Source organism: Hyperolius riggenbachi, chromosome 1, assembly GCF_040937935.1.
Source record: "Hyperolius riggenbachi isolate aHypRig1 chromosome 1, aHypRig1.pri, whole genome shotgun sequence".
Lineage (NCBI taxonomy): Eukaryota > Metazoa > Chordata > Amphibia > Anura > Hyperoliidae > Hyperolius > Hyperolius riggenbachi.
In genome coordinates, this window is record NC_090646.1 from 538,027,478 (window position 1) to 538,041,339 (window position 13,862).

At 41.0% G+C, this 13,862-nt stretch overlaps 1 long non-coding RNA gene across 1 annotated transcript in view; it reads right to left on the bottom strand.

Moving 5' to 3' along the window:
- Positions 1-13,862, bottom strand: part of LOC137525700 (uncharacterized) — a 150,786-nt gene that overhangs the window by 126,649 nt on the left and 10,275 nt on the right. The window contains exon 2 of the long non-coding RNA XR_011022981.1: positions 8,925-9,094. This is a non-coding gene — a long non-coding RNA (uncharacterized lncRNA). The remainder of the gene's footprint in view (positions 1-8,924; positions 9,095-13,862) is intronic.

Consider the following 13,862-nt stretch of genomic DNA (forward strand, 5'->3'; position numbering starts at 1 on the left):
AATTTGGGCGTTGCCATAGGCACATGTGTTAAACTAGTGAATTACTGGCTACAGCAAAATAGCAATGGTGGAATTGTAGCAAAATAGCAGCTGTGGAGTTGTTGAGGAACTGTGCTCAGGTCTGGCCATAGGCATGTGCCATCTGCCCACATGCACAGGGCCACCATTCCTGTGGGCCACCACATGTGCTCATTAAGGGACAACCTAGTCACTATGGCTGCAATGTCACTGCCAGTGCCTCACATAACTGCAGCAGGTCATAGTGACACCGTGTCTGTGTGCTGTGCCAGCACCTGTATGTGTCATTAGTAAAGGCACTGTCTGCAGCCTAGTCGCTGGGAAGTTCTCCTGATCCCCCGGAGATAGGACGCCACATGCTGAGACAGTGGGGACAGAGACAAAATGCAGAGGTACATTTCAGCAAAGGTTAAACAATTGTGTCATGAGCACAAGGTGGCTATGCAGTGTCCGCAGCGGACATGGCCATTTACTGTGCATAATATACCATATTGACATTTGCGGGTGAATACGTTTCTCTGCCCAAGGCCACCACGAGTCTAGAGCCGCCCCTGCTCTGCTTCCACTACAAGGAACAAAATAGTGGCAGTGTAGTTGTAGCAGAAATCTGCTTCCACGAGCCTGGTCTTCGGGGAGAGGGACTACATTTTTAGCTTGTGAGGGAAGTGGTTTTGAGCAGCTTTAAAACTGTTCAGTTAGGACATAGAATTTTTGCAAGATGGTCAAAGAAAACAAATGTTTCTTTCTGATATGAACATTTGCAAAAAAAAAACAAAAAAAAAAAAACACGAAGAAATGTTGTTTTTATAGTGAAAAGCATGAAATCATTGATGCAAATAATCACAAACTTATTAAAAAATGTTCAAAGGCATTTTCGCTCAAAAGTCACATTTTACATTATTTTCATGAAAATGAATGCAAAAAGAATATCAGCATTTTTGCTCATCACTGTTTTGGTGCCTGCCATAGCTGCAATTTAACAATTCAACGTATAAGTTGACATTTAGTAAGTGTAATAAAAAAGGATATATATATATATATATATATATATATATATATATATATATATATATACATATATATATATATATTCTGTATATCCAGATAGAGATAAATGGCAAGTAGTGTTTTATTTTAACAGTATTGGAGAATGAACTATATTTTGACTTTGACATTTATGGAAGATGTTCCTAATAGCTTATGTATGGAGAGCACCAGTCTTGGTGACGGATTATTAGGCCCTATTGTTCTCTATGCCGCTTATTTTTGCCCTGCTGCAGCAAAACAAACCCTTGTAAGTACAAAACTTTCTAGTTCAATTAGCAGGTGGAAAAAAAATTATGTGTTTGCTACTTTAAAGGAGAACTGTAGTGAAAGGGATATGGAGGCTGCCATGTTTATTTTCTTTTAAGCAATACCAGTTACCTGGCAGCCCTGCTGGTGTATTTGGCTGAAGAAGTGTTTGAATCACACCAGAAACCAGCATGCAGCTAATCTTGTCATATCTGTCTAATTTGTCAGAAACACCTGATCTGCTGCATGCTTGTTCAGGGCCTATGGCTGAAAGTATTAGAGGCAGAGGATTAGCTGAATAGCCAGGCAACTGGTATTGCTTAAAAGGAAATAAATATGGCAGCCTCCATATTCCTCTCACTACAGTTCTCCTTTAATCACTTAAGGACCGCAGCATTTTATGAATTTCTGTGCTGCGTGGGCTCTCCAGCCCCCAGCACAGATCAGCTGGCAGGCAGGGCGATCAGACTCCCCCCCCCTTTTTTTCCCACTAGGGGGATGTACTGTTGGGGGGGGTCTGATCGCCACCGGCTATATTTCCCTAGCGGGGGGGGGGGGGCCTCAAAGCCCCCCTCCGCAGCGCTATTCCCCCCTCCCTCTCCTTCCCTCCCTCCCCTACTCATCATAGGCAGTACAGGACAGCGATCCGTCCTGTACCGCCTCAGATAGGCTTCAGCCTATCAGATGCCGGCGATCCCTGGCCAATCAGAGGCCGGAGATCGCTGATCTCCTTTACGGCGCTGCTGTGACAGCAGCACCGTACTATGTAAACACCAGGGATTTCTTCCCCGGATGTTTACATTTAGCCTGCGAGCCGCGATCAGAGGCTCGCAGGCTGTTCACGGAGCCCCGCGCCGTTATATTTCAAACATAAATAATAAAGTCACTATACCTTGCTTATTGTACTGTATCTCTTGCTTGTGGGAATATCCAGTATGTGACCTTTGTCACTGTGTGACTGGCAGGCAGTGTTTTTTGCCAAGATCCCAATCATCCCATTCGAAAGCTTTACAGTCTACTGGGAGCAGTGGTTTTGTAGACAGCAAACCCTCGGATGTTTCTCTCAGATCTCAGATATTTTGCCTTATTTGCTGGAGTGTATGCATATTCAGAATACATTAACCTCAACTCAGTGTACTTGATAATTTATACTGACAACTTATTTACTGTTTATTTGCCAGAGCATGACAATCTGTTTTAAAAGTGTTCCAATACATTTATATAAGGGTAAATGCACTTACAGTGCTCAGTATAAATGAGTACACCCCCTTTGCAAAGTACACATTTAATCAGTAGCTCAATGAACAAAAGAACTATTTCCAAAATTTTCACTCGACTGAGTTTTATTGAATAGTTGTTTAACTCCATAACATGGAATTAAGGTTAATAATATAACTCAGTTTTACTCAAATTGGTTGAAGCACAAAAAATACACCCCACAACAAAAACTACTACATCTAGTATTTTGTATGACCACCATGATGATTTTAAGGACAGCACTAAGTCTTCTAGCATGCTATGAACAAGTTGGTGACTTACTGCAACATCTAACTTTTTCCATTCTTCAAGAATAACCTCTTTTAGAGCCTGGATGCTGGATGGAGAGTGATGCTCAACTTGTCCCTTCAGAATTCCTCACAGGTGTTCGATTGGGTTCAGATCAGGAGACATACTTGGCCATTCAATCACCTTCACCCTGTTCTTCTTCAGAAATGCAACAGTAGCTTTAGATGTGTGTTTTGGATCATTGTCATGTTGGAAAAGTGCACGACGACCAAGTGCACGAAGTGATGGCAGCATCTTCTCCTTCAGTATAGAGCAGTACATTGTTGAGTTCATGATACCATCAATGAAATGCAGCTCCCCAACACCAGCAGCATTCATGCAGCCCAACATAAGGACACTGCCACTATCATGTTTCACTGTAGGCACCATGCATTTTTCTTTGATATCCTCACCTTTACAACGCCATACAGGTTTGATACCATTAGTTCCAAAAACAGTGATCTTTGTCTCATCACTCCAGGATATAAAGTCCCAGAAGTCTTGATCTTTTTCAGGATGGGCCCTAGAAAATTCTAGGCATGCATTTTTGTGCCTGGCCTTTAGGAGAGGCTTCCTTTGTGGACGATACCCATGCACGCCAATCCTCTGCAGTGTGCGCTGTGTCACAGGAATGGTCCCTCCAGTGTGGCTTTCTACTGCTTTAGCTAACTGCAGTGAACTTGCATGGCGATTTTCTTCATCCTTCTCATCAGAAGATGCTCCTGTCGAGATGTTAACTTCCGTGGACGGCCTGGACGTCTCTATAAGATAGTTGCACTTCCATCTTTCTTACATTTTTGGATCATTTTTGTTAAAGTATTTTGACTGATTTGTAAAGCTTTGCTGATCTTCTCATAGCCCTCACCTTTTTTGTGTAAAGTAATGATTACCTTTCTCAGATTTCAACCTAACGAATTGTATGTGTAGTACAGCTTAGAAATAGAACTTTAGTAGCAAAGAAAAGAATCACATTTTATTTTCCAGTGCAGGAAGTGTTAAAAAACTTCAGTTGATATCGATGCAAAAAGCTTCTCTGAGCTACTTGACCAACTTGGGGTTGAATACAATCCTGTTTTCTGAAGCACTTAAACAGCCAAGAAACAGTGACAGACAGCTTGAGATACGGTTTTACTGCAGAAACATTCAAAGGATCATTATCCCTGCTTTGTTTTTATAGCTTAAAAGACATATGCAATTCACTTTTTTATCATAAGTTTTCTCCCAGGAGATCATTTTTCATTTTATTTACTGTAAAAATAACTTTTCAGTACTTGACAATTGAAAAAGACTAAACCGTAAGTAAAAAAGTAATAACAAACTTATTTTGCGTATTTTCTTCCATGCTGGCAGCTGTAAAGGTATTTTATTGGTAAGATTTCAAAATATCTCCTTGGAGAAAACTCAGGAGAAGCATTCATAGGATATGAACTGATTATGTATTACGTTTTTAGTTAGGTGTAAAACAGAATGTTGTTTTACTGATATATCTCATAAGTCAGAAATGAGTCATTCTTGGAGCATATAGAGAAAGTCTCTGCACAAGCGAACAGGAAACTTTTTTAAAAGAGCAATGATTCATGTAGCACAAAGCAGACTATAAATATCCATGTGAGCCCCCCAGTTCAGTTCTTCACTGTTAAGAACACTTAAATGTCTGTACATGTGACTATAAATGTGAGGGTGGGCTGTCTTCATCCAAGCCTAAAATCTCTTCAAGGAGACCAGATGTCATCTTAAACACAAGATGTTTTTTAACTGGGGAAAACAGAGCCATCAAATGAAATCCTGCAGAATTCTTCTCTTTTTTTTGAAAAGCATCTTGAATCAAAGAGCAGGCCCTCATGCATGCAAACCTTATTTCTCTCTCTTCCCCTCTCACCCATTATTCATGTCTAAACTAATTATTCTAAAAGAGAACGTTATTTGGAGTAGTTGATCACAACTTGGCATTTATAAAGATGTCCCGCTGCTTTTTCTGTGCTTCTTCAAAGGGATGATTCAGTTTATCAAGGCTCTTGGCCAAACTAATTCTGGCACATAGCCATACAATGTGCTTTTGCATATTCATGTTCCAAAGCTAGAGTAGGCTTCTAAAATGCTTTATCTGTGAATTTCAGTACATCAGAAATTTGCTTATAAAAAGTGTTTGAAGAGGAAAAAAAAAAGCTTTTGAATGTAAAAAGACTACAGTAATGCAGTAATTAATGTCCATATGTAAAAGTTAAGCTGCCCCAGTTGTCTTTTAATTCATAATTTGTTTTCATCGTGTACAGAACAGGGAATGCACATTACTGTATATGTGGTCATTTTCACTCTTAGTTTAAGGTTCATATGAAGGCTTTGACATTCTGCAATTTAAGTTTATGATATTTATAGGCACCAGTACACAAAAATAGCAGGAACTCATGAGACTGCACAGTCCTTTACACATTATAGCAGTTCCTTCATGTGTGGGTCTAAAGCTGAAACAGACAGCATGTCACATGTATCTCAGACCTTTAATGCATTTATATGAAATTTGGATTCTTGCTCTGCATTTAATTTTATAACTGAAGAATTCTTCAACTGACTTATCGTACAGACTAACCAGCAAGCTCATGGTGACCCAGAACTCATTGGAGTGTGTAAGGGACTACAATGGTCCTGAAAGCCCCCTTACTAAGATGTTAAGAAAAACAAAAATTTGCTTTCCTAAAACAGAAAGAATTTGCGATAATTCAGGTTGGAGTGAGCTCGAGATGTCTCCCAGGCACCACTGCTGAATATATGCAAATTAACCATTGTACCCTTAGAAGCTAAACACTCTACGGAGTAGGGCTTGTAAACCGAGAGCAGTGGTGCCTGGGAGACATCTCGAGCTCACTCCAACCTGAATTATCACAAATTCTTTCTGTTTTAGGAAAGCAAATTTTTGTTTTTCTTAACATCTTAGTAAGGGGGCTTTTGAGGACCATTGTAGTCCCTTACACACTCCAATGAGTTCTGGGTCACCATGAGCTTGCTGGTTAGTCTGTACCTCTCGGTTTACAAGCCCTACTCCATAGAGCCAAATTAATCCATGCCATGCACTGATGAGGATCAAACAATCCGAAACAGTCTGTATGCATGTTGGATTATTATGGCTCTGTACAATTTAACAAGCTGACACATCATTGCATTCCAGCGGTTCTGGAGGTGTGTTTAGCTTCTAAGGGTACAATGGTTAATTTGCATATATTCAGCAGTGGTGCCTGGGAGACATCTCGAGCTCACTCCAACCTGAATTATCGCAAATTCTTTCTGTTTTAGGAAAGCAAATTTTTGTTTGACTTATCGTAGATATTGTACATTATTATTTCCGCTAAGTTGTTTCCTACACGTGTGCAAGTCCTCTTTTGTCAATTATTTCCACAACTCAATAGTCAACTAGTCAGTACTCACTTTTTTCTGATGACATCAAATATACACATGACTTTTCTAGGCCCTAAATATAAATCTTATAAGACCAATTTCTTACATCCAACCATCATTTTGCATAGATTCGAATTTTTTTGGCGATTTGTACATTTTAAAAACTGAGCGTGCAGGCATGTGATGATCACATATCACTAATGTAAACATGATATGTTCCAGGCAATGGTTGCAATGATTTCAGCAAAGAGAATGAAAAGCTGGTTTGTAAGTTGTTATCATGTATTTTATATGGCAAATCTTTGAAATTTCAAGATACTTAAATAGGAATGATGGTGTCATAAAGTGTTTAAACTGGCTTCTATCATTTTCTGTATATGCACTATTTTTAATGGCAAATCAAGCATTAACAAAAAAAAATTCTTAACAGTATGGCATACATTACTGTAAAGCACTGCAATGTAAAACAATTTCAGACTATTGCAAATGTATGAGCATGCACATCTTCTGTGGTCAAATTTGTCAGGAAGGTTGAAGCAGTGTTATTGATGGTGATGAACATGGGGATACAGATAGGGACATCAAACTTGAAGAAGGACTTAGGAGTGTAACGATCGGTGTCAGCAACCAGAGAGAGAATCTGATCCTTGGCGATCCGCAGTATCCCCAAGAATACAGATATACCCGATTATTGAGGATCTGCGGAATCGTCAATAATCAGATATGTCTAACCTCTAGACACCTGAGAGAGTGTAAGTGTTTGGTGCAACAGTAACAACTCTGAATGAAGACCACCAGAGGAGCTGGTGGCCTGAGACTCCTGAGGAATTCACCCCTGACTGTGGGTGATTTTTCTGTAGCCTGTGGACCCCTGAGCGAGGGACCGAGGCTGGGGTTGCAGGAAGCCCTGCTGCTAATATAAGGTCTTGCCCTGAACTGGGCTAACGTAATACAGTAGTAGCACAATCCTAGTCTTGGGTGTGAGGTCCGTATTCACAACACCCTGGAACTAGTCTAGAGCATAACATAAATGATAATACAATTCCCTAGTCTTGGGTGTGAGTTCCGTGATCATCCACACCCTGGAACTAGTCTGGAGTATAACATAAATGATAATACAGTTCCCTAGTTTTGGGTGTGAGGTCCGTATTCACAACACCCTGGAACTAGTCTGGAGTATAACATAAATGATAATACAGTTCCCTAGTCTTGGGTGTGAGGTCCGTATTCACAACACCCTGGAACTAGTCTGGAGCATAACAAATAATACAATTCAATTAGTACTTTAAGCTATCAACAGAATCTGGCTAAGTGTGAATTCCTAGGTCCACCTAGTTCAAACACACTGATAGGATCTGACTATGGTCTGAGTGCCTTCACGCAAGTGTTAGCAATGGCAGGCAACCAGCAACTGACAAGCAGCAGAATATGTAGTTGCTGGACTCTGCCGCCCCGCCCGAGCCATTCAGCCAATCATGAGTCCTGCAGGAATCAGCTGATCTTCCTGATCAGCTGACACTTCCCCTGCTGGTATAAAGGTCCTGAGTTCAGGCCCGCGCGCGCGTGGCTCTCCATCTGCCTATGTGCACTAACAGACCCAACCAAACCATGCGCACGCTGCTGCATACAAACCGCCGCGTTGGACGTGGAAACAACCGCTTTGCTGTCAGGACATGCGGCGGCTTTTCCGCATTCCACCATACTACCAGACGCGTGTCTATGCGTGCAAACCGCTGCGTTGGGCGCGGAGTCAGCCGCCTTGCTCTTGGCATATGCGGCGGCTTTTCAGAGTTTTCTCACAAGGAGTACTCATCAACAACAAGTTAAATAATCGTATTCAATGCCAAGCCGCTGCAGCTAAAGCAAAAAACATAAAAACAAAACTGGGATGCATTAAAAGGGAAGTGAAAACTTGGAATGGAATTCAGTTAGTTCCTGTATTACAGGAAGGATATTGCAGTTTTATAGTAGGTGCAGAGTCAACCAACAAAATTGATTAGAGGAAAGGTTCGAGAAACTGGGCTTATTTGGTCTGGAGAAAAGATGCCTTGGAGGAGATCTAATTAACATATACAAATACATCAAAGGGCAATATAAAAGCTTGGCAGAGAAGCTTTTTGCTCCTAGGCTTGTGCAAAGGACTGGGGGACATAATCTGCGAATGGAGGAAGTTTTACCCATTTATTTAGGAACGGGTTCTTTATAGTAAGAGTGATTAAAATGTGGAATGAATTACCACAGGAAGTAGCTATGGAAAATTCTATATCTGCATTTAAGGAGGGCTTAGATGATTCCCTTGCATTGAAAGATATCCATGGCTGTATTACTAGTAATTCCCACTTGGCCTTTTTGGGGCTTAGTAATCCAAAAGTGATAAAATGGTGTAAATAAGTGACTTGCCCTTATGACAGATAGGGTCAGCCAATACCATACCAATTAAAACAACAGTTTATGTGCTGCATGTAAATATTCACACCAAGTGACTGCACTATCAGCCTCTAAAAATCTGAGAAAAGTGTATTGATGGGACAACAGTGTGATCTTGTGTTACCAAAAGCTGCAAAAGAAATGTTTATTGTCCATCCAACATGAAATGGATGACTGCAGACTGCTACAATTAAGCAGCAACACAAAACATGAATAGTAGCAATAAATAATGCATTAACTTGATAACTGACCATTAATTAGGGCTGGAAATCAATGTTCAGGTTCACTGGCTTACAAGATGACTTGTAGTGTTTTCTTTCAGTGTAGAAGCTGATGATTTATATTGAAGATGACTGGTCAGAGATGAGTAAATTATAACAAATCTTTTCACACTTTATCCAAGATAATTTTCAAATCCATTCTGTAAAAAAATAACATTGTGGGTGTTAAAAAAAATACTGTGTGCAGTCACACAGATGCAATGAAAGGTATGCAGTGACTGGTATAAAACAGTGTGCAGTCACACAGATACAGTGAAAGATATGCAGTGACTGGTATATTACAGTGTGCAGTCACACAGATGCAGTGAAAGGTATGCAGTGACTGGTATCATACACAGGGATGAGCAGAAACTACGCCAGTGCGAATTTACGCATCGTAGTTCACATCTACGCATCGTAGTTCATAGGCGAAGTTTCAAACCTACGCTTACGAATTTACGCGTAGCGAAGTACCGCTACGCGTAGCTTACGCCCACTATACGTAGTTAACATGTGTATTGCGTAGTGAACTACGAATGCATTGCTCGCGTCTAATTTTCCACATGCGACTGTATGCATACAAATTTACGCATTGGAAAGGGGAATGTACGCATAGAAGGGTTCCTAGTACATGCATTTCAAAAGAAAATAATGCGTACAATTTTCTGCATACAGGCATAAGTTTCTGCATACACTACGCTTCGCACGCGTATTCTACGAAATGCATACGAAGCGAATATTTGTTCTCGAAGCCGTAGTTTGGCGAAGCGTAATTGCGTAAAACTACGCGTATGTCCAGCGTAGCGAAGTTGGCTGACTACGACCATCCCTGATCATACAGTGCACAGTCACACAGATGCAGTGAAAGGTTTGCAGTGACTGGTATATTACAGTGTGCAGTCACACAAATGCAGTGAAAGGTATGCAGTGACTGGTATAATACAGTGGGCTGGGCCTGACATTGTACAGCATGAGCCAGCTGTGACAGACAGGGCTGCACTTATGAAGTGTCAGTCACTGTGGCACACACACACACACACACACACACACACACACACACACACACACACACACACACACACACACAAAAAACACATCAGAAGAACATTAGCTCTCAAAAAAACTGTTTTGGGGTGCTTTCAGCAACAAATATCAGAAAGTAGCAAGCTAACAAGAGCCTAACTAATGCTTTCCTTATCTCTCCAATGTCTCTCCCTTCTCTCACTAGTAGCAGGCAGCAGATGGGCGGGGGTCCAGGAGGGAGTGCAGCCTTATTGGCTGCCATGTGTCTGCTGACTGTGATGTAGAGGGTCAAAGTTTAGCCCAATGATGAGGTATAGGAGGCGGGTCAAAACTCGCTATGTGTTCGCAGTTCGCTGCAAACACAAACAGCGGAAATTTGCATGAGCAAGTGCGCCGGCGAATCGTTCGGGCCATCTCTAACACACTTGAATGTCTGATTGGTGGTTAAAGTCATACAGAGGGACAGAAGGCAACATTTCTGTTACAGCAATCAAAACACATTATTTTTGATATGTGAAATGCATAGGTAAATACTAACAAACAGACTAATTATACAACCATGTGTCAAACCGTAAGCAGCAATGCAGTATTATTTAGCACAAAGGGAAAGAATGATTGCTGTGTGAAAGCAATGAGTGCTCAAATTAATTATGTTGTGTTATCAATCTATATGCAACAAGACCTGGTATACGAATAGCAATTATGTGGCTACAATATTATTTATGAAGAAATGAATTCAGTTGTGGCTACTAACAGTGTACATCAATCTAAATAGTTATTAAACTATTGCATTTTGCTCTTTATGCGGACATTAATAAAGTGCTTTCATGCAAAATTCAATTCCTTGCACATTTCATTAAGCCATCTTCCTAAGCAAAGCAAAGATATAAAATGAATCAATTATTCCTGGTTCTTGAGCATTCCGGAATACACAAACTATTTTAGTGTTAGAATTGCTAATGAAGACACAGAGATACAAGCCTATTTTTACTATAAAAACAGTTATGAAACTGTTCTTGTTAGTACAGTTTCACAAACAGTAAATTGAAACTGGATGTGCTTGATAAGAGATTCACAAATATGGATATAAAGACTGAAAATAAGGTGCCACCCCCCTTCCCTGATTGGTCACATACCAAAGCTTCCCTCTAACTGGCCAAGGTGATCTCTCGCCAGTGATGGGGTTTTATCATAGCATGCCTCAATAAGAGGCATATATCAACACCTCACCTACTTATGATGTCATAGGGAAGGGTGGCAAGTGCCACCGGTCGAATGAAAACGGGGATTTGGGGATGCGTGGATGAGGGGGGTAGAATGTGTACCAGATTCATGATTCACGTGATGGTAAGTCTGTGTGAGTACAAATTTACATTTAATTTACCTTACACAACAAGTGCATTTTAAAGCCCATTAAAGGGCTAAAGATTGTCTTCTCTGCTGTAAATAATCGTAATGCAGTGATTTTCCATAAACACTTAAGACTCCCACACTTAATCAGTTTTAAATGGTGGTGGTGGTGGTGGTGGTGTCCTTCTGTTTACCCTTAGTGATGTAGGATAAAAGGAAATGTAATGTAAATATGTACTCACACACATTTTTTTGTCAAAAAAGGTGAAACTTTTGTAATGGAGTGGAAGGATGAAGAGGGGTTAATTAAAGCTTTGGATGATGCTGGTGGGGCTACTTTTTTCTCACCCATCCGCAAGGTACATGGAGGGCTCTGTAAGAGAGGGGAAACAGAGCTTTCCCTCTCCTACAGAGTCTTTGTCCATATCATTGACAAGGGAGGGGGTGGGGGTACAAGTTCCAGGGGACCTATGTTGGAATCTGGGGGGTTCCCTTTAAAATGGGAACCCCCTGGATGTCCAGCCCCTTCCAGGTAAATAGGTATAGAGGGTCACTTATGACACTATACCTAGTTAGGGTTAAAAAAAGAATCAATCAGGATGGGCGATGGTGCCAGTAAATCCTGGCATGCAGCAGTGAACATCAGGTTAGTGCCCAGGAGTTATAATCCCTAAAAGGCAGAAATCACATTGCATTCCTTAATTGGAGTCATAAAGTGCTTGAAAACATCTTGCATGTGTATATCTGATCAGGTAATGTAAGTAGTGTACTGCTTCACACTGACAGACCAAACTCACTGTTTAACGCACCGCCGCAAACAGCCGCAAAGAGAAAGGATGAAGCTGGCAATAGAATGTTGTGCTTAATTCTGAGCGATGTCAGGTGATAAGAAGCTTCTTATCACCTTGAACCACATATGGCCCTAGGTGCCAAGCTTAGCATCAGAATGTAGAGTAAATCGACAATTGCTGGATGCCTGAACTACAAGGGAAATTCACAGTTCAACATCCATTCTGAATGAGCATTAAAGCATAGCTAAAATTAGCTATGCTGCTTGTGTCTTAAGCAGGCATTAAACAGTACCAGTTATTTAAAAATCAGCAAAAAACTAAAATATTTGCAATGTTAATACTTGTCTTTTTCTAATATTTAAAATGTTTATTTTGCCTTAGACTATTTATAGGAATTTTATTTTTGAACATACAGTGATTTGACACCGACATTATAGTGTAAGAAGTGTCTGTACCTTGTGTTCCTGGCTACAGAGTAGAGGAAAAATAAAGCTGTAGCATGAATCAAATCCAGTAAACGAAAAAGCATTTATAATGTGTTTCCAGCTGAGCGTCTGGCTTTATATCTTAGCTAGGATAACTGATTGGTTGGCTGGTGGCCAACCAATCCTTCGGAACTTGATTAAGTTATCAGCAAGACTTTAATTTTTTCACCATCTTAAAAGGCAATATTTTTTTGGCCTGTTAAAGGCAGTGCAGTAGTGAAGCAAACAAAAGAACAGAAGTGCACAGCTGGAAGTCGTTTTTAAGCAATCAGCTATATGAAACTCACAGACAACACTTTCTAAATGTGACACAACGAGAATTCCAGCTTAGATGTACTGCTGCAAAGAAGACATTTATTTTCAAGGCTTATAAAGCTTATAAACACTCAGTAATTTTTTTAAAATCATTTATTATTGCATTTTCTGCAATAAATACAGAAAGAATAAAATATAGAATACTTTAAGATTCATTTTACATGAAAAGTATAAAAAAACATATAATAACCACAATTTGTATTTGAAGTATGTTTTGTGTGCTAGTTAACCTATTTAGTACCATTTTTTATTTTTACATTTCCCGATCGCTGTGATTGGCTTACAGTGATCAGGGGGCCAGGAGCCAATAAAAACAGCTCCTGACTGAGTTATGGAGTTCAGCTGTCATTAGACAGCTGAGTTTCAAGCTGGCAAGGATGCACTATTGGGTCCCGTGCTCCAGATTGGGTGACATTGAAACTATGTGCATCAGGCTTAACCACTTGAGGACCCAGCCTTTACCCCCCCTTAAGGACCAGCGCTTATTACAGAGATCTGTGCTGGGTGGGCTCTACAGCCCCCAGCACAGATCTAATATTAGGCAGAGGAACCAGATCACCCCCTTTTTTCCCCACTAGGGGGATGATGTGCTGGGGGGGTCTGATCGCTCCTGCCTGCGTGTGGCTGGTGGGGGGGCACCTCAAAAACCCCTCCACCGCAGGATTCCCCCTCTCCCTCTCCTCCCTCCCTTCCCTGGAGATCGGAGGCTGCACAGGAACGGATCTGTCCTGTGCAGCCTCTAACAGGCTCCTGCCTGTCATATGACAGCGATCCCCGGCCGCTGATTTGCCGGGGATCGCTGATCTGGTACAACGCTGCTACTGTTAGCAGCGTTGTACAAATGTAAACAAAGCGGATTATTTCCGCTTGTGTTTACATTTAGCCTGCGAGCCGTGATCGGCGGCCCGCAGGCAATTCACGGAGCCCCCCGCCATGAATTGACAGGAAGCAGCCGCTCGCGCGAG